The sequence below is a fragment of the Vicugna pacos genome, chromosome X (assembly GCF_048564905.1).
Source record: "Vicugna pacos chromosome X, VicPac4, whole genome shotgun sequence".
NCBI lineage: Eukaryota > Metazoa > Chordata > Mammalia > Artiodactyla > Camelidae > Vicugna > Vicugna pacos.
Window position 1 is genome coordinate 102,666,758 of NC_133023.1, and position 27,790 is coordinate 102,694,547.

The window sequence follows — 27,790 nt, forward strand, 5'->3', positions numbered from 1 at the left end:
GGGCTGTGGACACAATAGCTACAGATGGAGGCAAGCAGGAGTCTGATCATGAAGACATCTGTGTCTCACACTAAGGAACTTAGACTTTTGTTGTGGGCTGACACCATTGCAGTGTTTCAAACAGCGGTGTTCCTCTTTCTGGAACACTTTTTCTGTAACTCTCTTCCTTTCTCATCCTTCAGTGTTCAGATTACCTATCATCAACTCTGAAAGGGCATTTCTTACCCTTTTTCTAAAAAGGGTCTTATTTCTTCTCCCCTCCTTAGAACCTAAAAGTTCCATAAGAGGTGGGGCCTTCGCAACCTGGTTCACTCTTTCATCCCCAGCACCTAGATGAGGACGTAGCACATAGTAAGTGCTCAGTAAATATTTGTTGCATGAATGAAAGAAATGAAAGTCATTCTGCAAAGCTTGGACTCACAACCACCTTTGCAATACCTCTTTGGCTGGGCCTGCTTTGGTAGTGATTCCACCTTGAAATGAATAGAGGATAATGTGTTAACAATGGCAAGGTATCCAACAAATAAAGAGGCAAGAATGAAAGCTGTAGTCTCTAAATATAAGAAAGGAGTTGTCCGTATATAAAGTTTCCTTAGTGGCCTTAAAATGCTGATGCCCGTCCAGATAGACCTACCTAACTACTGGGGGCCCTGGGGCCCTAAGAGGATCTGTCTTATTATCTTGCACTCACAGCAACTCTGCTGACCTAGAGGACTTTAGTTTATGCATTAAAGTAAGAATCACATCCTTTTAAATATCAAAATGCGCTCTATCTTTCCAAACAAAATTAAGTACAATGAAACTAGCTGGCTGGAAGGAGGCTTATTATTATCTGTGGCAAGTTACTTTACCTCAGTGTCCTCAACTGTAAAATAGAAATTATAGGAGCACTTCCCTCATAGGTTTGTGGTCATGACTAAACCAAGTAATACGCATAATGCACTTAGCATGGTGCCTGGCACGTGGAAAATGCTCAGTCAGTGTTAGCTTTCACAATCATTGTTGCTATCAGTAGAACTATGAACGCAGTGAAGGCGTTTATGAGAAAGAGCAATCCATTTTTGTGAAGGGAGCTAAGCTTCTCTTGCATAAACCTGCCTCTCCCTGTACAGCAGATTCCAAACCCCGACCACAAAGGCCACAGCTCTGGTATCTGTTCCTCCCCAACAATATCCTCAAACCTCCCTTTCACTTGTCTTTTCCCTGGCTAATAAACCATTCACTACTAATTACTTATAATCATTTTCTGCCTCATAGTTTTATATTTGTTTATTATGTTCACAGCTGTCTTGCCTAGCAAGGATAGAAATCTATTATCTCATTATTATACCCGAGTCTCCTGATCACAGTGTCCTTGCCTCCCATCTCACTTCTGCCAAAAGGACCTTTTGGCAGGACAGAATTTTCTACCCCTTTCTTTCTACTCCCCACACATGTCATAAGCAAAGGGGGATTTAGGGTAGACAAAAGAGACAGGAACTTTGTTGGCATATAAACCAAACTAGTTAAATATGAGATATGACTTTGCTGACATAAACTATAAGATAAACGATGATCAAATATTTGTCTTAGAGAGTCCACTCTGAAAAAAAATCATTTATTCATTGAAAAATATTTATTTAGCATATCCTATGTTCAAAGTTCTGGGGATTTGGCTGTGAACAAGAGCAAGCTAAATCCTTCCTTTTCACGAAGCAGATATTCTTGTGGGGGAGACAGACGAAATAGTGGTCAGTGCTGAGAAAAACAAAACAGCGTAACAGAACAGAGAGTGCTGAGCGCATTCTGCAGGTGGGATGGTCAGGGTAGGCTTTTTAAGGAGGTTTCATTTGACGATCGGAAGTTCTTATAGGGCTTCAAGGATTTAGTGCTTCCCCCTTGCGGATGAAGTCAAGACTCAGGGGGAAAGGGAGGGTGATAAAAAAAAGACCAGAGGATAGTAGAAAGCAGAACTCTTCTGTCTTGAATGAGTTATCTGGGAATTACCTTCCCCTTCTCCACGAATTTCTGTGGCAGCATCCTGGACTTCCAAACCTATATCATCACGTCTATTAGCCTTAAAGTTAGATTGAAGAGACAAGTGTGGACAATGTGGAAAGCAGAACTCTTCCGCACCATCTTCTCCCAGGCTCCAGTGGAGAAGGCCCCAGCTTATTGAATGAATAAGGGATGGCAGGTCAGAGTTCCAAGTGCTGATTGTCAGACAGCTACCACAAAAAGACAGAAAAGGTAGGAAACAAAAGAGCAAAGCCAAGCCTTCTGATTACTCCTGTAAGCCAGGGAATACTGTCCCTTTGAAGATGAGGAAGAGCTAGGGAGACAGCCACAAACATTTGGGTTATAGCACTGTTCTATTATGCTAACCAATAAAATCCATTATCATCTTACAGGTGTTTAAGTACTTTACAATTTAAAAAGCATTTAATTGTTTAAAACAACTTTTACATACAGTATTTAATTTGATCGTGAGAGAGACGAAGCAGGCATTGTTATCCAATTTTGTAAGTGTCTTGTTCAATGTTTCCCAAATGAGTGGGAAATTCGAACCCAGAACTTTCTGCCTCCTTAACCAAGCATTTACTGAGCTTCTACATTCAGCCCAGCACTGTTTGGAACACCAAGGTAGTGAAATTACCAAGAATTATGCTTGTATAAAGAATTTCTGGGAAATTACTCACAATATAAACACATAAATTATTGTTGAATAGCATTCCTTTGAATTAAAAATTACTAGAAATCCATGGTGGCGGGGGTGGGGGGGCGTTAAAAATACCTCCACCTAAACCTTGCACTTTACACAAAATTAACTCAAAATGGATCATAGGCCTAAATGTAAAATGCAAAATGATAAAACTTTTAGAAGAAGCCATAAGACTAAACCTTCAGGAGGTAGGGCTAAATGAAGAATTCTGAGAGATGGCACCAGAAGCCTAACACACAAAATAAAAAATGGATAAAGTAGACTCCATCAAAATTAAAGACTTTTGATCTGCAGAAGACCCTGTCAGAGGAATGAAAATACAAGTTTACAGATGCGAAAAATATTTATAAACCACATATCTAGATATGATACCTTTCTAGAAAATATAAAGAACACTTAACATTCAACTGGAAAAAATCCATTTATAAAATGGACAAAAGATATGAACAAGGAACAGACATTTCACTGAAGAGAACATAGGATAGCAAAGAAGCATGTGGAAGGATGTTCAACATCACTGGAGAAATGCAAATTAAAATCACAGTGAGGAGATATCACTACACACCTTCAGAATGCTTAAAATGAAAAATAATGAGAACACCAAATGCTGGCAAGGATGTAAAGACACCAGATCACTCATCCATTGCTGGTGAGAATGTAAAATGATTCAGCCACTCTGGAAAACAGTTAGTACTCTCTTTCAAAACTAAAGATATGCTTAACATATGACCTGGCAATTGCAGTCTTGAGGAATTGCTCCAAAGAAATGACGAGTCATGCCCACATAAAAATGTGTACACAAATGTTTTTAACAGCTTTATTTACAACACCTGAAAACTGGAAACAAAGCCCAGGTGTCCTCCAAAAGGTAAAAGGTTAAACAAAATGTTTACATCTGTACCATGGAATATTACTGAGCCATAAAAAAGTAACAGATCAGTGATACACTCAACAACTTGAATGTACCTCAAAGATATACTGAATGCAAAGAGCCAATTGGAATGGTCACATAGTATATGATTTCTATTTACATGCCATTCTCAGAATGACAAAAGGATAGAGATAGTGAAGACATTAGTAATTGTCAGGCATTAGTGATGGGGTGGGAGGATGTGGGTGTGAATATAAGGGATAAACATAGGAGAAATCTTTGTGATGATGGTACAGTTCTGTATCTAGATTATGGTGGTAGTTGCATAAATCTATATGTGTGATAAAATTGCATAAAACTACACACATACACACAAATGAATGCATGTAAAACTGGTAAAATCTGAATAAGCTCTTTGGAGTGTACTAATATCAGTTTCTTGGCTTTGATATTGTACTATCATTATGCAAGATGTTAACATTGGGAGAAGTTGGGTAAAAGATATATGGAACTTCTATATACTGTTTTTGAAATTTCCTGAGGATCTAAACCCTTTTCACAATTAAAATATTAAAGAAAGTAAGTGAATGGGACCTTTGTGTAAATTCTTTCTAAGAGGAAACATTCTGGAGAACAGAAATAGCCTACAGCACGACATGGTGGGAGGAAGGACTGGACCAGGGGTGAAAATGCCTTGAGCTATTATTTACCCTCTGTGGTTTCTATGGTTTCATCTTCTCTGTTACAGACCTTGCTCCCCTGGCCACATGTGTGCCTGTCGGACCTAGGCCAGGTCAGTCAAAATCCTGTTTCTCCTTGAGTGTGAATTTTGATACAAGACATGGTACATAACCCAAGCCAGGCACCCAAAATCTTTCTCCGGGGTTTCCAGAGTTGATGCTGAGCAGGACGGTGGTGGGCTTTCTCTTCCCCAGTGGATTTCAAAAAAGCAAATATATAACTCCCATACCTGCCAGGAACCATGTTCTTAGCTAGCTGGAGGAACTTGAGAGAAAAAGGCCACCACACAGAATAGAAGCTGCAATAGGAGCTGGAGAAGCAGCAATAAAGAGACCAACTGCCACATGTGTACCTGGGCACGTTAGATCCTGAGGCCAGACCCGTCCATCCTTCCCAAATACCCCGAACCAATAAATTCCCTTTCAGCAGTTATGAGTGTGTGTTACATTTGCAACTAGAAGTTTTCTGAACAGTGCAATCTGTTAGAATCTCAATTTGCAAATCTATAAAATGAGACTAAGAATATCTGATGTACTTGTCTCACAATTTTGCAGTAATAATCAAGAGACAGCACACAGGAATGACTGTTCTTTCCAGTATTATGTAAATGTAAGAGGCTGATATCTACTATTATAAAAAAAAAACAAACAAAAAACCTCCAAAACATCCAGCTCCTTTCCTGGGGATTTTTCATAACAATTGTATTCCAGTAATTTCCAAAGCAACATTGAGAGTAAGAAACAAACACAAAACGTCACTATAAATAGATTTTTTAAAAGATTACTATGATTCATGTTTAATGATTCATTTATGACTCAGAAAAAAACAATGAGAAACCAGCATTCAAATACATACAAAAATCTTCTCTAAAATTTAAAAATCTAAGAAAAATTTAGAAATATATATAAGAAGCTCTTATGTCTGTATTTTTAAAATTGTGTTATACTTCCATTTTGATCAGAAAAATTCTGCTTATACTATTGTATGAAGCCACTTTTATATACTGTACATTGTGGCCAGATGGATTCTCTAATTCTTAAGTGGGCTAAAATTTTCAACAAGTTCTTTTCACCTTAAATTGGGCCAAATTTCAATTGATTTCAAGATGGTTCCATTTTCCTAAGTTACAAAAAGCCCAATTAAACTCCCGTATTGATATCAATTAAATCTGGTTTAAAGCTAGACACCTACTTGTAATTGGTAAGCCCATGAGACAGCAGGAGCTGGGAGGGCTTTGCCCAGCAGTGGTGCCCTAAAACACTGTGCAAGATGCAACAGGTGGGTAATCTACCGTCAGCACTCAACAGTCTACATGGATCCCAGGAGCTACATGCAGCACAGACAAGTAGGGTATTACCTCTTTGAGCCACATCTAGCTCGTGCAAGAGGGTAACAGTGGGAAGTCAAGAGCGCCAAAGCCAAGAGAGGAACAAAAAAGAGAATAATACAAATCAGCTACTCGGCCATCCTCTAAAGTGCCTGGAAACATAAAGCGCTTAGCACTCACAGTGAAGCTAAACAGTACTTGAATGTGTGAGGAGGAAAGAAGCCAATGAAAGGGGTGGTTTATTTACAACGAGAGCTCTTGGTAGATTTGCTCTTAGCAAGTGGTTTATTCCCCTTCCAGCAACACCACTTTGTAAAAAGTAAAGCCCCAAGTCACACTTTTGATATTTCCTGAAATGGAAAGGAATGGGCATACATTTCTTCTGTTATCAAACACTCACCCTGAACCAAGCCAATTCCTCCCTCACATTGGAGAGCCAAAGCCACGGTCATAATGCTGACCATCAGTTAGTCCGTTCTCATTCCCTCACAAGGCAGTAGAGAATGGCGGTTAAGGACAGACTTCCACTGAAATGTAAATCACCTTGGTTCTAACCCCGATGCTACCATCTACTAGCTATGTCACCCACAGACATGTCACTTACCTTCTGTACCCAGTTCCTTGCTGCGGGATGCCAGAGACTCTGCCTGCTCTCCCTTCCAATTCAGAGCTGCCATCATCTCCGCGGCTCTGTGGGTTTCCCTCCTCGAAGACAGCCTAAAGAGAACAGTAGCGTTTTCCCTGTTACACAGTTTCTACCCCTGCAAGCAAATCCATGTCTTTTGGTTTTGAGAGCTATGTTCTTACTGCACCCTCTGCAATAACAGAGAGAGCATTAGTGCACAATAACCAGTGGGAAAAAAAGGTAGTCATAAATAAGACGGGGTAGAAACACTCTTCTGGCAATAGATATCTGAAGGAATTATGGTTACGGGACAGAACAAAAATGATAAAAACAAAACTTTGACATCATTGTAAAAACGCTAAAACCTTTGACAATGTAAAAATAAAATCATTGGGGGCCATCTTAGAGGCAGCCTACCACACATGCAGTTTTAAAAATAAGAATTCCAACCCCTCAATGTTTTTCATAATATTTTTATTATCTCAAGATAGAAGTTACAGAATCTAATAACTCTTTTGGAGAAGTAATATTTATTTGAAGTTTAGAGATTTCTTCACTTATACTCTTTATTTTTTCAATGTTAAATCAAAGAGAATTGAATCTAATACATATTAAAAACAGCCAGTATATTATGATCCCAATTTGTAAAACTATGTGTCTATGTATCTAGCTGTATAAATGCACAGACCAACATATGTAATTATATTTATTAATAAATGTGTCAAAATGAACTAGACAATTGTTTTGTCAACAAAGTAAAGCCAAGAACTCCTGCAGGAAATGCTCAAGAAAGGAAAATCTTCACCAAGGAGACATTTGAACCCCAAAAGTTTAAGTCATTGATGCCTCAAAAGGGAGCCCTTGGCCACTGCCTTCATTTTATGCATTAAGATCCTGATAGACAATTCATTTCCCTCTTTGGCAGAAATACAGATGAATTAATTGGCAACCAGTGATTTCCAAGAAAATAGTCAAATCAAGGATTCAACATTTATTTTAGAGAGGAAAGAGTACTAGACTATGAGTGGGAAATATTTATATACTTGTTTTGTCACTATCACTAAATTGCTGTGTGATCTTGGGAAAGTCTAACCTCCTTTCTACAAAGTGACAGTCTTCAGCAAAGCCACCCCAGAACTAGTCACTCAAAATGATCCAGCAAAGAAAAAACGGCACCATGGTCAAGAGAGTTAGGAAAATGCCAAATACAGTGCTTCTCTTGGAGTGTCCTAATGAACATTCTCACATTTAAGGATTCAAGTACTTCTGTAGTAAATAAATGTTTAAAACTGTTCAAATTTTCTGTTTATAAAGCTTTTTATGTCATATACACTGTCTTTAATATCGCTGTTACCCCATAAAGAAAGCATCGTTACTTTACAGATGAGAACATTTTTACTATTAACAGTTTCACTTTAAGCAAATGAGAACAATTATGTCCAATTCAGTTTGTGTCTCCATTTGAGAAAAGATGTAACTTAAATTTGAGTTCTAATGCCACCAACATAAACACGCACTAACTGTACTTCAAAATATATGATTAGAGAATAGCAAATTGCTGTTTACCAATATCAAAGTGATCACATTCTGAAAAACAGGGCAATAACTGAGTCTTTCACATGAAGCCATGGTAAGGAATCAAATCATGCTTTATGCAATTGCTTTATTTTTCATTCCTCCACTAAATCCCTCCACTGCTCATAAAGTCATTTCCAGAAGCAATTACATTTTAAATCATTTAATTTTCAACTGAATGTATAATTCAAAAAGTGATAACGTTTTCATCTGTTGCCTCATGAATACTGTTATTTTTTATGTTGCAAATAAAAGTGAAAGAATTAAAGTTTGAAACTGCCCATAGACTTAGTAAGGATAACTTATCAGATAATTACAAGATGTGATCACAAAGGGAGCCTTATTATGTTATAAGCAAAGAGTAAAATGTCTGCATTATTTCAACAGGGAGGAAACATTTTTGGTTTAACCTCCGATAATTACAGAGAAACAAGTAATAATAACAACAATAACAATAATAACCATTTACCTGAGTGCTTTATGTTTCACTTCATCCTTACAACTACCCATAATTTATGTACTATTGTTATTCATATTTGACAGTAAAGGAAAAAACAACTAATGTTCAGAGAAGAAAAATGACTTACTCATAGCTAACAAGTCGTAGAACCAAGAACAAACATCCTGCTCTTAATTTCTATATGCTATTCACAATCTATCTACTCTTTAAAATACAAATTTTATGTTTAAAAATGTTTTAATGTTTAAAAAATGGAAAGACATACTACATTACACAACTTAATTTAAAATATAGCTGAGAATCCAAAATGGCCTTCATCAACAACACTTCAATATATACCAAAGCATTCTGGCACTGAAACCTAAAAGGGCCCTTGGTAGCCATCTGGTCCCACCTCACAAGTGATATTTTCAACAGCATTATTAAATGCCATATAGCTTTAATTTGCTTGCTCCTAATGACATGAAACTCATTACCACAAAAGGAAACACACTATGCTTTTGGATATCTTTAGATGTATCAGAATATAAAGTCTTATTTTGAGCCAAAATTGTCATTCTTTTAACTTTTACCCATCTTTATTACCAATTGATATAACCCAATGCTGTGTCCTTCTACATAATCATGCTTCCAGTGTGACCTCCCCATCTGGCAGTCACCTCTTCTCCAGTTTAGTATTTATGCTGTTTTAACCTTTCCTAGTTGAAAGCAAAGCCTTCCCCATCCAGTTTGCCTTCCTTTGGAGGCAGCCTAATTTGGCATTGTTCCCTTTAAATTTGAATACATTGTCCCTGATGCTTAAATCAATACAACATTGGTTAGCTATTTATTCTGTGATGCAGACATTGTAGGGATTTCATCCCATTTTTAACAGTCACATCAACTGTTGACTTACAAAAATACACAATTCTTTTTCACATAAACCACTTCTAAGGCAGATCTCCTCTATTTTGTGAACATTTTTAAAATTAAATTCAGAATTAAATAATTACTTTTTGTAAATTTCCTTCTGCTGATTTCAGCCCAGCATTCTCATTTGGGTCATTTTGAAGGATTTTGACTCTGTCCATTTGTTTATCAGGTTGAAGCCACTAAACTATTCAGTTCATTCCAGTAATTCCACAGAATTACAACCTTTGAACTTATACTTCATGCTAAATCCAACACCAAGAAACACTATCTAAACCTGACATTTGCCTTCTAAGAGAAAAATATGAATAAATGTGTCTTTCGTAAGGAAAAATATGTTTAACATTTCATTTAACTACTTGAGCAACTGTTTTTTTCTTTTCCCCCCTCAGCAATTCTAAGAATCCTAAAACCACATTCTCTACATAAATGCACTTTTAATCTGCTATGGCATCTTGGTCTGGGGCACACCAGTTTAATTATCAACAAGATACAAAAAGTTCAAACTTCTCAGATTCACTAATAGTAAGAAAAGAAATATAACATCAAACCATTTTAAAAGTACTTAAAAGAGGCCTATAAATTCATACTTGTGACTTACCTGGTCATGATAAGTTTTCTATACCTTTCTTTCCTTTTGTCACCTTCTAACTTTGAATCCCCTGTTCCACTCTATGGAAGGGACATACCCTGTCACCTGTGCCCCACACTGGGGACCCAGTGGAACCACAGTATGTCTGGCACTGCATTATGTTTTGGAGAGCAAGCCTGAAAGCAAGCACACATGGCCTGCCTCCAAGAAGCATATAGGAAAGTGTTTATGATTGGAGACTAGTGTGACTAGAGACTAGAGTACATATGAAGAGAGTCAGAAGTAGATAAAACAGGAAAGAGAGAAAGGTAAAAGTCTTTAAGACCAGCCTACGAAATATTAACTTGATCCTTTAAGCAAGGGAGTAGGGGAAAGGACATCAAAGTTTTCAAATCAGAGGGTAACATGATCAGACCAATGTTTTAGAAAGATTCTCTGGTGGTCATGTGACAAGAGGTGGAGTGTCATGAGGAAAGACTGGGGACACAGGAGGCCACAGAGGAGGCTATTCCAACAGTGTAAGTGGTGGATGATAAGGGCTTGAATTAGGGAAACAGCAGAGAAGGGAAATAAGGACACTGAGTATTTCAGCTGAGGGAGAGGACAACACGACACCTAGGGTGGGTGACTGAGTTGTAGTCAGAATAACAGGCTTAGAGGGGGAGCTTGGGAATGAGGAGTCCAGCTGTGGATGTGTTATATTTGGGATGCCTATGACACATCAAAGTAGACATCCAGTAAAGAGTTTAAAGAATGGGTCTGGACCTAGGAAAGGAACCTTATCTGGAAATTAGAATGCCTGATTCCTTTGATAACAGATGCAGGATCCAAAATGAATCTGCTGCTCAGACTGGAATAACATGCAAATACAAATGGGGTTCTATGAAGCTGCAGCAGACCCGGAGCTAGAAATCAGCATGCAAGAGATGTATGAGGGAGGGCTCTTGAGATCAACATGTATGAAAGGAAAGGAACCAGGGATAAGAAGAGGGAGAAACTGATATGTGATACAATCCCAGTGAAGGTCCCTCTTACTCCCCAAAGGGAGTAATGGACCTGAGATAGCCCTGAAAATTGCCCTCAGTGTGAAGAAGGGCACTTTTTAGACCCTTGAGTTGACCAGTCAGTAGATGGAGGCCTCCCCTAAAAGTAAGGGTGATCTTGGCAAGATAGTTTTCTTTAGCTGAGACCATCTCCAAAGATTTCTGACAGCTTCAGGTTATTGACATTAGCATTCCCAGTAGGAGAAACAAGTTCATTTCTGAAGAGAGATCTGGCAATGCATCACAGTGTCCACCACATCACCAAAGTTATCAAGATGGCTTAATATAAAGTCCTGCACTTGGTCACCAAAAGACAACTATACCACTGCAGGAAAGACATGACTTAACACTTGTGAAAAAGACTATGGCCCTTTAGCTGACTATATGGTCAGTATGAGTACTGGTGTGGCTTTAAAAAACCTAAAAAAGCTAAAGTACTCTTGGGCTTTATCAATAAAGGTGTCGCATCCAGAACTCAGGAAGTGAACATTCAGCTAAATTCTGTTATTGAAAAACTTCACCTGAAGTGTCAGTTTCAGTTTTGAGTACTACTTCCACTGCACTGTTGACAAACTAGCATATGTCCAGGTCAAGATAACCAGGACAGGACACTAAGGAGACTTGAAGGTCTACCATGAATAAATTAATTGGAAATAAATCCAGAAATTCTATGTAATAGTTTTATCTTCAGAGATTTGAAGGAGATATGGAAATAGACTTGCACGTTCTTGTGTTATCCTACAAGTAGAAACCATGGCTGAAAACAGATTCTGTCACAACATAAGGAGGAACTTTATAAGGATGGAAGTCACCCAACAGCAAATGGGCAGCTTCAGGAAGCAACGAGAAGGAGTTCCCATCACTGAAACTCCTGAAAGAGGCTGAGAAGCCAATTGTGGGGAAAGCAGTGAGGACGGGCAGTGGCAAGGAGGAAAAAGTCACTCGATTAGAGATTGTACAAGATGTCTCCATGATCCACTACAGGCCTCGAATGTGTTTATCTAGCTTATCTGATGATAAAAATTCAAAAAGCAATAAATGAGGTACTGGTAGTCAGAACGTGGTAAATTAAAAATATCTCCCTATCTCCTCCCTCCGTTTACACCTCTTCTTCAAGTCTGTATTCTCAGTGATGTGAGAATTACTTGTTCACAACAAACAAGTTACAAAGTAGGAGGAAATTAAATGTATTTAATCAAATCTGTGTAAATGTCATTCTGAATAAAAGTTGCATATCTTTAGAAATAGCACATGTCACAACACTCCATGCATTAGAACAAATTTGTTGAACAAATATGGTAAGGAGGAATCCATAAGAAGTAAAAATGAAATGGACTAATCAACCCAGAAGCACTAGAAATGGAGGAGACTGATTATGCAGAAAATCCCCAGCCTTGAAGTCTGTGCGTGCCAAGACCGTGAGAAGCTCATTGCAGCTCACTCTCGAGTCCAATCCTCACTCTTAGCCACCCAGTACTGCAGACGCTAGCCACGTGTAGCTATTCAAGTTAAAATAAAAATGAGTCCCTCATTCACATTAGCGACATTTCAAGTGCTCAGTGGCCACGTGCAGCCAGTAGCTACCATATTGCACAGCACAGACAGCATTTGCACCATTGCAGAAATGTACATTGAATAGCAGAGCCTCAACCCTTTCCTCTGGAGTTAACATAATTACACAAATACTACACATAAACCTTCACTTCTCCTTCCCTTCCCTTCCCCTCCCCTCCCCTCTCTTCCCTTCCCTTCCTTCTCTCTCTCTCTCTCTACCCTTTTTGGTTAAAACTTGTTGTGGTTCAGAAGAGCAACTTCTCTGATGAAGTGCCCTCCTCCTTCGAGTGTCATCTTAGAATGACTCTCAGCTATTCCCATGGACCTGAGAAATGAACAGGCTCCATGTGTAGCAGATAGCTCAACCCAACATGAAGTCATGGATTTTTAGCCACTTACATATTAGTGAAATGCAGTTGATTTGTAGATGTATTTTAAACAAAATTAATAGGGTTGGAAAGATCTTAGGAATTTCTTTACCAGTAGCAGATTTCCTCCTTCCCCTAGCTGCCCACTCTTGCTGTAAGTTTCTTAAGGAAAAATAGCTTTAGCGAGAAGGGGAGGAAAACGAAACAGTCATAACATTGCATGTTTTCCTTATATAACATCTAGAAGCCAAAGGCATTTTTGGTATTTTGCTAAAATATAAATGCACATAAAACATATATTACAACTTAGGGGTCTTAGGAGGAAAACAGTTTAAGAATAAAAACCACATGGATCAAGGGGAAAGAATAACTGAGGAGAGATTTCTCGGTGTTCAAACATAATGTCAACATTTCCAAATTCCAGACCTAGGGGAAATAGGCTCATTGGTACCGACTGGGAACAAACAGACACGGGCTCTGTTTTCGTCTGTAAGGGAATCGGCCAACAGTTCAGCGTCCAGGCCGACAGGTAGTAAGAAGATTGGGACAAGAGAGCCTTCCCTGGGACTTAAGGTGAACTCAAAGGATCCAAACCCAGTAGAAAACCAAAGGTCTAAAATGTTTGAGCCTGATAACACAAAGTTTCCTGTAGGCAACGTGTGTAGCAAACTCAGGGTATAGTAAACTTAAGGAGTACTAGGGAACAGAGGTTATCCCAAGAAAGCAAGAGCATCTAGTCCTTCCCTTGTGTCATGTTGGGAGTTCAGAAAACTCAGGCTGAATGTCACCAATACAGCTGGCAGAGTGAGGGAAGGCATAAAACAGGCAGAGAGAGAGACAGAGGCTTTCCCAGTACTGGGGAAGGCAGTGAACATGCATGTGGGCCTGTGTTGTGCTGGTGGGTGAGGGAGCGTGGAAATACAAAGGAAGCAGGCCAGGCTGACACTCCACAAATGCAATAAAGCGTCCTGATAAAACACCCTCTTCGTTCTGCTCATCATGCTGTGTCATAGCTCAAGGCACGTACCTTGCCTTCTAGCTCCTCTCCCACAGTACTGAGAACTTTCTGACCAATAGAAGTTTGCATTAATATTCCTAGTAGATATTTCCTGGACATAACATGGTGAAAACTCAGCAGAAGGAGTCAGAATAGGTTTCCAGTGACCCTGCCTGAGCCCTACTTTCTTCATGGATTAATTAAGACAGAAAATAAAGACAATCCTAAATTAAGTAGTTGCCCAAAAAAATATTTGAACAAGAAAATACAAAGCTCTGAGGCAGGCAGATTTTAACTTGTCATAGTGTTCTTCAGACATCCCCAGAGGGATGTCACTCTCAAAATGAAATTCAAAACATCTGGGAAATAGCAGGGCACCATATTCAATTTGACAAGCACCTTTCTTTTTCTGAGTTTCATGCTATCCCCATCCAACTGTAACTGCTCTTATACTTGGAATTAAAAAATAAAAAAACAGTAAAAATGAAGAGACTCAGCTAGGGCTTGTTAAGATCACAGCTGAGCTTAGGAAGACATTGATGGAACTGCACTGGCTGCAGGGGAGCGTCCATACTGAGACCTTCAGCATCTTCCCACTACCCAGCAATGTAACCCACAGAAAACTAGTCAGCTTGGGTCAAGGCCAAGTATTTCTATTGACCACATATGTATTTTCATTTTAAATATGATGTTTACTTAAATTATGGCACTCATCATTCAGAGAAAACTCTCTAGAATTAATTTTAAAGTAAGTGATCCCTACACAAAGACATACTATCCTACATGTAATAGTCACACACATAGAGGTTATACAATTGTCCTACACTCTATAGTGGTAAATGAAACACGCTGAAATTCTACAAGCAAATACGATATGCAACAAATTGTTGTTGTTGCTGTTGTTGTTAAAGAATAGAAACAAAATAACTTACTCCGTAAGTCAAAATGTACTATGCTAATGTTACACTTTGCTTGATGGAGTAGACTATACCACTGACCTTTGAACAACACCAGGCTTGAACTGCATGGGTCCACTTATATGCAGATATTTTTCAATAGTAAATACCTCAGTACTACACAGTCACAGTCCATGGTTGGTGGAATCCTTGGATGTGGTGGAACCACACATACCTAAGCCCAAAGGCTAACTATAAGTTACACACAGACTAAACCTCATATTATACAAGGGTCAACTGTACACACACACACACAAACACACACACACACAAATACATAGTACATGTGAACATACTTCAGATACATACCTTGGATGATTAAAAAAATGGAAGAAAGGAGAAGTGCCAAGATGGTGGAGAAGAGAGAGTCACAGCTCGCCCTCTCCCACAAATACACCAAAAATTACATCTACAAACCCATTAAATCGCACAGAACACCTGCTCAACTCTGGCAGAGTGTCTCTCACTCGAAATACAGGAGGATTCTCATAAAATCCAGTAAAAAATAAATAAATAAATAAATAAAAAAGAAAAAAACAGTGCAGGGCCAGTCCTACAGGGAGGGAACAACATAGGAAGAAAGGTACCCTCGCGCTGGGATGCCCACTCTCTAGTCAGGAGGTCAGCGGGGACAGAAGCAGAGCATCCAATGCTCAGAGGAGGAAGTGGCAGTCGCCTGGCAGACAGAACTAAGGGAAACTGGCACAAAGGGTCCCTGCGATCCCTGGCCCTAGATGTGCGCTGGCAGGGACAAGCCAGGACTGGCTGCTGGAGATCGGTGAGGAGCCCAGGGAGAGGGCTGGGGCCCACTGCACAGAGGCAGCCTCAGGGGATTGGAGGGCACTGTAAGCTCTGGCTGGGGGTGTGTGCGGAACAGAACAGCCTGGGACCCCTATAAAAAGCACCACTGCCGGTGTGCATGTCGGGGAGGGACGCAACGCAGCCTCACCACAGCCACTGTCTGCTTGGCTCCATGTTGGCGTGTCCTCCCGAGAAGAGAGGTGGGGCTCTTTGATAGCCATCCCTGCTGCACAGAGGTGGGGCTGAAAGCTGACTCCATACCCAGAGGCCCTGCAAATTCACAGGTGGGACTGAGATTCGTTTACAGCCCCAGGCAAAGAGGGTGGATTTGCTCTCTCTGGACCCTTTGTGGACCTGTGCCTCTGGGACAAACAGGCAGTGAGCAGAGTTCTGGAGCTGGGGCGAGTACAGGTATTTACAACAGGCTGGCTTATGGACCATACATGGAGGCGGGCTGGGGTCTGCTCTGACCCTGTGGTGCACCACGGATTCCCATGTGTGACTGCACGCTCACTACGGCGAGCCCTAATGCCTGACATTGGTGGATCTGCCCTGGCGGTTCCTGGGGCTCAGAACTTGGCGGACACCAGAGTGGGTGGCCAACATTCCCACAGCTAAGGTGGGGCCAAAGGCAGTGTCAACAAAGAGTACTTTCTAAGCCCACATAACACGTGACAGACAACACCACAGAAAGCACTTCCAGTGGACATCTCCTGCCTACTCTTCTTCTCAGCTCAAGCCCTCCAACCTTGCCTACCACACACCACAGCTCAGAAACGGGTCTAGAAGCCTCTATTCCAGAAACAGGGGAGCAGAACCAGCCCCTGTCAAGGCTGTAACAACCACAAAACAAAAAAAGAGGCCCCACTCAACAACCTTCAGGGAAGCCTCCGATCACCACACCAACCACACCTCCAATCAAAGGGATAACAGCCAACACAGAAGAAAGACATAGCAACCATCCACACTAAGAACAGCCCTCGCAACAAAACTATTAAAAACACACAGTCTACACAGGAACACTCTCACTTTACATAAAAACAAACAAACAAAAAATCAAACAGCCCTTCAAGACCACAGTAGGTAACTGACATTCCTAAATCCATAGAGCCAGAGAGATATAAGTAAAATGAGGAAGCAGAGGAACCACTCCCAGTTAAAAGAACAAGAGAAGGCCCCTGAAAGAATGAAAATGAGATAGACCCTGACAGTCTACTAGATCATGACTTCAAAAGGGGGTGATAAAAGCACTAAAGGAAATAATAGACTATAAACAGAGAACGAGAACACTATGAAAAGGAAACACAAGCTATAAAGAAGAGTCCATTAAAAACAGAAAACTCGGTGGCTGAGATGAGAGCTAAAGGCAGTCAAAAGCAGACCAGGTAGTGCAGAGGAATGAATAAGTGACTTAGAAGACAGGATAACAGAAGTCACCCAATCAGAGCAAAAGACAGAAAAGCAAGTAAAAACCAATGAAAGCAATACAAGGGACCTATGGTACAATATAAAGTGTGCCAACCTACGCATAATAGGGGTCCCAGAAGGGGAAGAGAAAAGGAGATTGAAAAAATATTTGAACAAATCATGACGGAAAACTTTCCGAACCTAAAGAAGGAAACAGATATCCAAGCACAGGAAGCACAGAGGGTCCCAAACAACAACCCAAACAGATCTATACCAAGACAAATTATAATTAAGATGGCCAAAGTTAAAGATAAAGAAATGATTCTAAAGGCAGCAAGAGAATAACAAAGAGTTAGTTACAAGGAAACCCCCATAAGCTTTAAGCTGATTTCTCTACACAAACACTGCAGGCCAGAAGGGAGTGGCAAGATATATTCAAAGTCCTGAATGAGAAAAAGCTGTAACCTAGGATACTCTAACCGGCAAGACTATCCTTTAGAGGAGGAGAGATAAAGAATTTCACAGACAAGGAAAAACTAAAAGAATTCAGCAACACTAAACCTATCCTAAGAGAAATATTAAAAGGTATACTCAAAGTAGAAAAAAATGCAGGAAGCTCTAGAAATAAGAAAACCATAATTGGAAATGTGGAAATGTGATAACTATGAGTTGCAATAGAATAAACATGAATATGTCAAAAAAAAAAGGACATCAAAATCATAAAAGGTGGGAGAGGGGAGCAAGAAAATATAGATTTTTTTTCCTCTTTCTTTTCTTTTTTTTTTTTTCTTCATTCTTTTTAGGATGTGTTGGAGCCTACATGACTACTAGTCTAAAGCAAACAGATACAGTAAGGGTTAACATACCTGAAAAGCAGGGTAACCATAAATCAAAAGCATACAATAGAGGCACAAAAACCAAAAAGAAACCAAGCTAATACAAAAAAAAATTATCAAACCACAGAGAGAAAAACAAAACAGAAAAGAAAGGAACAAAGAAGAAATATCAAACCAGCTAGAAAACAAAGTTCAAAATGGTAATAAACACACATCTATCAATAACTACTATAAATGTCAATGGACTAAGTGCTTCAACCAAAAGACATAGAGTGGCAGATTGGATAATAAAACAAAAGCCTACAATATGTTGCCTACAAGAGATCCATTTTAGAGTGAAGGACACACATAGATTGAAAGTGAGAGGATGGAAAAAGGTATTTCATGCAAATGGAAATGACAAGAAAGTGGGAGTGGCAATACTCATCTCAGACAAAAATACACTTTAAAACAAAGGCCATCAAGAGATGACTAGATGAAGAAGTTGTGGTATATTTATACAACGGAATACTACTCAGCCATAAAAAAGAATAAAATAATGCCATTTGCAGTAACATGGATGGATCTGGAGAATGTCATTCTAAATGAAGTAAGCCAGAAAGAGAAAGAAAAATACCATTTGATATCACTTATATGTGGAATCTAAAAAAAAAAAGACGAACTTGTTTACAAACAGAAACAGACTCACAGACATAGAAAACAAACACATGGTTACCAGGGGGAAAGGAGTGGGAAGGGCTAAATTGGGAGTTCAGGATTCGCAGATACACACTACTATATATAAAATAGATAAACAAGAAGTTTCTACTGTGTAGCACAGGGAACTATAGTCAATATCCTGTAGTCAGTCAACAAGTCTAGGCTGTACAATAACTTCAAAAATGAACAAAATGAAATTCCCATGCCTCTCACTAAAGACGTAACTTTCTGAGTTGCTTTCTGAGTCAGTTTATGAGTCACAGAAGAAAACTGGTCCCATTGTTTACTAGTCACACCTTATTTCATAGAAAAAATGAAATTCATTGAATGAATCAATAAATGAATTTCATGCTCCTGAAAAGACTTTCAACAATTTCCAAAGTAAAAAAAAAAATCTTCACTCCAAGGATAACAAATGTGCCACAGGATCTAAAGCCCTCTTCTCAAAGAGATAATTTGGAGGAAATAGCAGACAATTATGTGTGTACATTTTTATCTCTGTGTTAAAAATCAGTTGCATTCTTTATCAGAGCTCACCAGGAGTAACTCTGCAGTACCTTTAAAATGGACTCTGCCAGTTCCAGAGGTAGCTTATCTTAAAACAAGCTTCTGAACCCAGAACAAAGCAGCCTTGATTTTCTACCATGAAAGCTGCCTATAATTCATTCATTAATCCAACAAACATTTAAGTGCCTATATGAACTAGGCACTGGAAATACCATGATAAACAAGACAGATTCTTGACATACTGAACTCATAGTCCAGCCAAGGGGATAGACATTGAATGAGCAATTTCAATGATCATGAGTGTGATGTCCTGGGGTACACAGAGTGCTATGGGAATATATAACAAGGATTCCCATCTAACCTGGGGTTGAGGGAAGTCTTCTCCGAGGAAATGACCTTGAGCTGAGATCTAAGCAATAGATAGAGATTAGCTGGGTGAAAATGCCAGCAGGGAAGGAAAGAGTGAGCTAGATTTGAGGCAAAGGATCAACAGGTATAAAGACTCTGAAGCAAAAAAGAGCATGACTGTTGCAAGAATTAAAGTGATTTCAGTGTGGCTAGAGCATAGAGAATAAGAAGGAAAAGGTAGGTGGGTCACTAGGTAAATGCTCAGATCCACAGGTCCCTATAGCTCATGTTAGGGGTTTTGCTCAGGACCAGTAAGTCAACAGAAAGAAAGAATGCCATCCAGATCTACGATTCTATGATGGATTTAATTTAGATTGTATTTCTGTTGAGGTTCTCATTTCAGCTGAATAATATATGTGTATACGTGTGTGTGTATGTGTGTTGTGTATTTCCGAACAGGCAACTAGATCCTGGTAAATGAAGACCAAAGTCATAGGCAGATCATATCAGAAAGAGCACCTAGGAGGGAAAAAAAAAGCACATAGGCTGGCTGTGAACGTAAGCACCATCTGGTAGCAACTATACCAAATTGCGTGAACTGCCTCTCACAGTACTGGTTACTTATCAAAAATTATGCCAAACAGTGCAATGTCTATTGGTAATGAAAGATAGTCGTTCCCCAGATGCTGGATGCAGAACCTACTGAACCAGAGGTGAAGTGATGGGCCAGAGGGCATACTTTGCCATAGTCTTACTGTTCTACTTTGTGGTGCATATTTGCTTTAGGAGGCGGCACATGGGCAGCTCTGTGCTCCTCCATAGACCCCCAGTGTACAGACAGATGTGGCTCGCACACAGCTAATCACTGTCACGTGTGGCCAGCAGCACAGGCAGCTACGCCGACAATCCATGCAAACAGCTCCCCTGCTGAGAATGCCTAACAGGTGAGTGATGCCCGAAGGAAATTTAAAACAAACAACAAAAAAGAAAAACTCATTTCTCTTCATCACAAACACCTTAATTATTGGTAGAATCAAATACTGCATTCATTCTAAATATGGACCACCTTGACATTTAAAGTCCCATGTTGCTTTAAGATTAAATCACTTCAGAGTGAGAAATTATTGCTATAGTAACAGATTATCCACGGTTCTTTTAAAAATAAACTTCCATGTCAAAGCAAGAATCCATTCAAACTGTATTAATAATAAGCAAGCAAGCTGAGAAAGAGAAAGGTGGTATTTAAAAGCATTGAATGTTTTCCATTTTTATTTCTTTAAAAAAAACCCCACGTAACCATACCTAGAATAGAAATTTTGTATTGAATCAAAGGATTCCCATTTGCTCAACATGAAAGGGAAGCTTTGTTTTTCAAGCAAAAACATTTCTCGCTTTTTATACCTAGGATTTTAATAAAGGGAACAACATTGGGAAATGTATTTGGTTCTTTTGAGAAGAACAAAGTTTTTTTTTTTAAGGGATTGGCTCTTAACTAAACAGAGGGAGGTTTTGTTGTAAACATGAACTGAAGTTAGATCGACTTCAATATTTCTTCAATTTTCTGTGTATGTGATTCTTTGTGTAACCTTCAGTAACCAGTTTTCCCCTTTTCTGGGGTTGAGGACAAATGTCCGAAAAAATGGATAAATGTTTTAAGACACCTTACCCAGCATTAACTCTAAGAGCCAGCATTAGTTGAGTGGGTCTGCAACAGCATGGGAATCACAGACACCTGGGCTCACATCCCTGCTCATTGCCCAGTAACTTATGACCTTGAGATGGGCCCTTCACTTCTCTAAAACTCACACACTTCATCTGTGAAACAGGACTCGTGATGAGTGCATGCCTTATTCCACAGCGGATTTGGGAAAGGATCAAAAGAGATAAGAGATGTTCAACATGCTTTGGAAACTCTCTAAAATTGAGAGATTATAATTGCATTGCTCTCCTCTGTCACAAAGAAAGTTGTATGTGTGTGAATTTCTGTACTTTTCGTGTGTGGTTATAGATGTTGGGTTTTCTCAGAACAGATACTGTTTCTCAGCCACAGGAGATGAAGGGTTTCTGGAGCCACTTTTAGTTTATAGTCAAACCTAAAAGAAAAGAGAGACTCTTATCAGCATAAAGTCTGATTGGATAGGGAAGAGCAGGGTGCAGCTCTCAGTAATTTATAACTATCCTCCCATTTTACAGATAAGGAAAGTGAAGCTCAAATAAATATTGTCTCAAGTCCAAGGACACACAATTAGTAAGGGGTAAGAGCCAGCCTACATTTAGCTCTTACGATTTTTTTTTAAGTCTGGTCTTCTTTCCACTAAAAGAACTCCAGAGGAATCTGGATGAGACCTGAGTGCTAAAAAGATGAGAATGTTAGCCTCCCAGACAGGGTATAAAATCCTTTGGTCGGCTTCACTTTGAAAGATAAACTGTGCAAAGGGAATGCATTCCTATCTCAAGGACCAGTTGAGATTCTATATCTCAACTAGGGAGAGAGAATAAAGTTAGAAATAAGCATGATGTCAGTGGCCTCCAATTTCTTTAAAAAGGAACAGCCATCCCTGAAAAACAAAAAGATGTTAGCTGAAGCAAGGAAAACATGGTTCAGTTTTCTGCCTTTAAGAGACATTTCATCAAGGAGATTTTTAACTATATGGAAGCAAATAACCTAGGATCGCAGAGCTGACCCAAGGCAGGAAGAACTACCTCCCACTGCAGATTAGGCATGGATCTCCAATCTCAGTGACAAAGGGTAGACTGGGGACAGGGGCTCCTCCTCAGTCTGTGATAAAGATAAACTGGAGATCCTCTTGGATTTTGAATTCTGAACTCAGATTTGCTACATTGTGTATATATGATTCAACACTGCAGAGTAGCTATAATAGAATTGATTGTTTTACCAGAACTGAATATTGATGAATTTCTCAGAAATCTTCGTGCACAAGAGGTAGCCAGGCTTATATGTCAACACACACTGGGAGGGAGCCAGCCTTGGGGGGAAATGGCCCCAGCGCCACCTAGTGTAAGTAAATGTTCTTGCAATAAGAAGTACTCATAAGTGCCATCTAGTGACAAAGGGAAAAAGTACTCCTAGGACCAGAGAATTTAGCTGAAGTCCTTTGTAAACTAAAAGCTAAATAAAACAGATTTAACTGGAGTCTCTCATAGATAGGAATTAAGTCTCATTCCCAAATGTAAGTGTACTATAAAGTACCCAGTTTTGGCTTATCTGTGAGAAAACTTAGCCTTCTCTGACCCTCCCTCCAACCTTATCCTCCAAAATATGACCTCCACTGAGCTCCCTAGCACTTTGCCCATGTCTCCCACACTCTACTCTCAACATAGACAGCAAAAAACTGCTGTATTTTTTAAAATATATAATCCAGGTCATGTCCTCTCCCTGCTCAAAACCCTCCCATGGTTCTTCATTTCACTCAAAGTACAAATCAAAATCCTTCTAAATCCCTACATAATCTGGGCCCCAATGACCTCTCTGAAATATCTCCTACACCTTCTCCCTTGCCAGCTCGGTTCCAGCCACACTGGTATTCATGCAGTATCCCAAACACATCAGACATGCTCCTGCCTTAGACTTCTTGATCTTTTCCCTTTGCTTGGATGAATGTATCCAACATGTGATGCAAATTTAGATTTGGAAAGATTGGCTTTTTGTAAGATGGGGAAGGTATAGTATAGTGGTTAAGAGCATAGGCATCGGTGTCAAACACACTTTGGTGAAGTCTTGGATCCACCTGACACTGGCTGTGTGACTTTGAACAGGTTCCGAGAGCCTCAGGTTCCTCATCTGAAGAATGGGGATGATTTCTAATACTGTACTGAATAGAAGGGCTGCGAGCGGGCACCCTTGTCTTGTTCCAGATTTTAGTGGGAAGCTTTTGAGTTTTTCAGCATTGAGTACTATGCTGGCTGTAGGTTTGTGATAAATAGCTTTTATTATGTTGAGGTATGTTCACTTTATACCCACTTTAGTTAGAGTTTTTATCATAACTGGGTGTTGAATTTTATCAAATGCTTTTTCTGCATCTATTGAGATGATTACGTGATTTTTGTCCTTTCTCTTGTTGATGTGGTGTATCATGTTTATTGATTTGCGTATGTTGAAAAAGCCTTGTGTCCCTGGGATGAACCTAAGTTGATCATGATGTATAATCTTTTTTATGTGTTGTTGGGTTCTGCTTGCTAATATTTTGTTGAGGATTTTTGCATCTATGTTCATCAGTGATATTGGCCTGTAATTTTCTTTTTTGGTAGTGTCTTTGTCTGGCTTTGGTATCAGGGGAATGGTGGCTTCATAGAATGAGTTTGGGAGTATCCCCTCCTCTTCAGTCTTTTGGAAGAGTTTGAGAAGGATCTGTATGAGCTCTTCTTGGTATGTTTGATAAAATTCCCCAGTGAAGCCATCTGGTCCTGGACTTTTGTTTGCAGGGAGGTTTTTTATTGCTGATTCTATTTCACTTCTAGTGATTGGTCTGTTCAGATGATCTGTTTCTTCTTGATTCAATTTTGCTGGACTGTATTTTTCTAGAAACTTGTCCATTTCTTCTCAGGGAACTATATTTGATATCATGTAGTAACTTATGGTGAAAAAGAATATGAAAACAAATATATATATATGTTCATGTATGACTGAAGCATTGTGCCATACACAAGAAATGGATACAACATTGTAAACTGACTATACTTCAATAAAACTGTACAGTTTTATTGAAGTATACATACATTTTTATTGTATGTATATATATGGGAGATGAAACTAAGGTAAGTATACAATAAAAATTGTATGTATATATATACATACAATAAAAATAATAACATAACGATTTAAAATGGGGATGATAATAAAAACCTATTTATAATGTTGTGGCAAGAATTGACTGATAAAAGGCTTGTTCCTAGTAGAGGCCAGGCACATAGTAGAAGTTCCATAAATATTACTTATTGCTGCTATTAAGATGGAAAAATTCAGGCTGATGATGGTTTGGTCAGATGGTGCTTTATCTGCATGAAAGATTGGATCAAAAGTGTACTACTAAGAATGTAGCCAAAGCAGCTCAATCCTGCACATTTCCCAAAGGAAGACATAAGTGGCCGGCACATCAAAAACAGAGATGGCATGAAGGAATAACAGCAAATGGCAGAGTCTGAGTGGCCAAAGATCTCACCAAGCAGGAATGCTGGTCCCATGTTCTCGTTATGATGGATAAACATAATGTTTAAGTCATTAATCTTATCTCAAAATACATAAGGATGGGAGAGGGAGATGTGCCTTAGCAACAGCATGTGCAAAGATGAGAGGAATTTTAGTCATCTGCAAGTTCAGTAGAAATGAGGAATGCTGTGTGACTGCCAGAAGGGCTAATCTGATCCTGGACTGCATTAGTTAAAGCACTGCGCTCAGGACAAGATATGGGCTAGCTCCATCCCCCTCTGTATAGCTGAAGCACTGCGCTCATTTCTGGGCAGCACCCTTTAAGTGGACATGCCTAGAGAGTAGTCACTCAGATGATGAACAGATGACAGGCATATGGGAAACAATTTCCAGGCCTTGGGACATTTAACCTGAAAGTGTGCAGACTGGAGAACACGGTCTTCAAATCCCTGAAGGGCTGTCATGGGAGAGAAGGAACAAACTTATTCTGCTCTTTATTCTGGACAGCTTCATTCAACAAATACTGAGGATTTAGAAAAGTCCCAGGGAGACAGATTTGGACTTGAACAAGGAAATCCCCCATTTAAAATTGCTCCTCTGTGGTAAGAGCTGCTTTGTAATGTAGTCAATGCCTTTATTATCAGAGATTTTCCAGCAGAGATTGGTATGGAGAATACTGCAGACACTGTTCCAGCCTCCTGGAGAAGTCGAACTAATCACAAAGCTTCCAATCCTGAGAGTCTATGAGACAGCTGACAAGGAACAAAGCAATCCTGGCCTAGGGATGCCAGAGTTGGCCATAGTTGGTAAGTAAGAGATGCAGAGAAGTTAAGGAAAGACTGAGAGATGCAGCAAGAAAATGAGAGAAGCTTGAGGGGCAAGGGGCTTGTTGCTAATCAGAGTAGGAGACAGGAGACCAGTATCAGCACTGTCGGAGTCTTCAAGTCTCCTCCCTGTTAGTAAGGCTCGGGGCCCAGAGCCTTCCCCAGGGTCAAACTCTGGGCTCCCAGGTAGCCAGGCTCAGTCACAGCTTTCTCTCTTCTACACCCACTCCACTCCCAGGTAGGCAAATTCATAATAGACACTTCTGCTTTGTTCTCTGCTCTTCAGTTCTGATTAGTTGCTCAGCCTGGAACCCCAGACCACGAGCAATGCCATAGTTTATCCCCAGGCCTGGTGCTTTGACCCTGATTTTCAGCCAATGGATGTGAACTTGCCACATGGGAGATGAAACTGGATGAAACTAAGGTGGGGTCAAAGCTGGATTTTTATTGCAAATATGTGTTTAGACATTGCTGGTCTTTAGAATGCAATAAAGTAGATAGTGTATCCATTATACATTGTCACAGAGGACGTGATTGTCATCTATGCCCAGTCAAAACAGAGATGTCTCTTCTTGTGATGAATCAATGTATTCATTTATAAATGTGTCATAATTTTTTCACTTTGATGAAATCATGTGAAATGGAATTTATCAGAATTGCTGCATAACTGGACTATAAACTGCTGTGACTGTGAACTTGCATGTTTTATATACCTTATTATCAATAATAAAAAAGTCATTTTGATAAACCATGTTAGAAGAAACACTGAATTATTTTAATTTAATAGATTATTCTTAGAGCGGTTTCAGTTTTAAATAGCAACTGAGCAGAAAGTTCAGAGAGTTCCCATATACTCCCTCTCCTCACCTCCCCCTTCAGTTTCTTCTAATAGAAAGTTGTACATTTGTATGGCACATTTGTTACAATTAATGAACCAGTATTGATACATTATCATATTAAAGCCCATAATTTACATTAGGGTTCACCCTTTTTGTTATACGTTCTATTAGTTTTTGCCAGTTGCATAATATCATGTGTCCACCGTTACAGTACCATACAGAATAGCTTCCCCTGCCCTAAAACTCCCCTGTGCTCCACCTATTCATCCCTCCATCCTACCTCTGAATCCCTGGCAACTGTTGATCATTTTACTGTCTCCAGTTTTACCTTTTCCAGAAAGCCATATAGTTGGAATCATATAGTATGTAAACAATATTCCATTGTCTGGATATACCACAGTTTAGTTATCCACTAACCTACTGAGCAACATCTTTGTTGTTTCCAAGTTTTGGCATTATGAGTAAAGTTGCTATAAACATTAGAATGCAGGTTTTTGTGTGGACATAGGTTTCCAACACATCTGGGTAAATACCAAGGAGCACAACTGCCAGATTATATGGTAGGAATGTGTCAACTCTTACAAGAAACTGCAAACCATCTTCCACAGTGTCTCTACCATTTTGCATTCCCACTGGAGTGAATGAGAGTTCCTGTTGCTTCAAATCCTTGCCAGCCTAACCCAACATGTGGTGTTGTCAGTGTTCTGGATTTTGGTCATTCTACTAGGTGTGTAGTGGTATCCCATTGTTGTTTTACCTTGCATTTCCCTAATGACATATGATGTGAAGCAGCTTTTCATATGCTTATTTTTCACCTACATATCTCCCTTGGTGAGGTGTTTGTTCAGATCTTTTTCCAACTTTATATTTGAGTTATTTTCTTATTTTTGAGTTTTAAGAGTTCTTTGTATATTTTGGATACAAGACTTTTAGTAGACCAGTTATTAGCTTAGGTAATAAGGGATATATTTTATAGATATTAATTCATTAAAATTAATAAGTAATGAATTAGCTCTGTAATTAAAATATTGTTATTTTTCTGGATTCCTCTCTGCTCTCTGAAATATGTAATTTGGTATGATTTATATTCTCACTTGAAGTTAATATTCATGTTCATTTTTAAGTTTGTAATCTTATTAAGAAAGCTCTCCCCAAATTATATAAACTTCAGGCCCCACAAAACCTGGGTCTGGCCCTGAGTCCTGGCTCTGGGCAGCCAAGAGGCTTTGCACTCTAAAGTCATCTGCAGCTGCTCAAGCAGGCAGTAGAGGGCAGACTAGATTTCATGGCTGGCCACACAGGTGTGTATTGCCAGGAGTCAGGTCAGAGGGCGACACCATTGTCAGAGGCCAGGTTCTCAGGCCAAGCAGGTCAACCTCCAGAAGTCCCTTCCTCCTTCAAATCTTGTCTACAACTGAACAAACAGTCCAAAAGTCCATTTCTTTGTATTCCTCTCAACTGTTGAAGCCAGAAAGTCAGGCATCATCATGGAATCCCCTGTCTTCTTTAATCTAACCAATCAGCAAGATCTGCCAAGTCTGCGCTATAAACGTGTCTTGAATCTCTTCAGCTCTCCATGTTCTCCAGTGCCACCATGCCAGTCAAAGCCATATTTCTTTCTTGTTGCCCAAGCACAGTGGTCT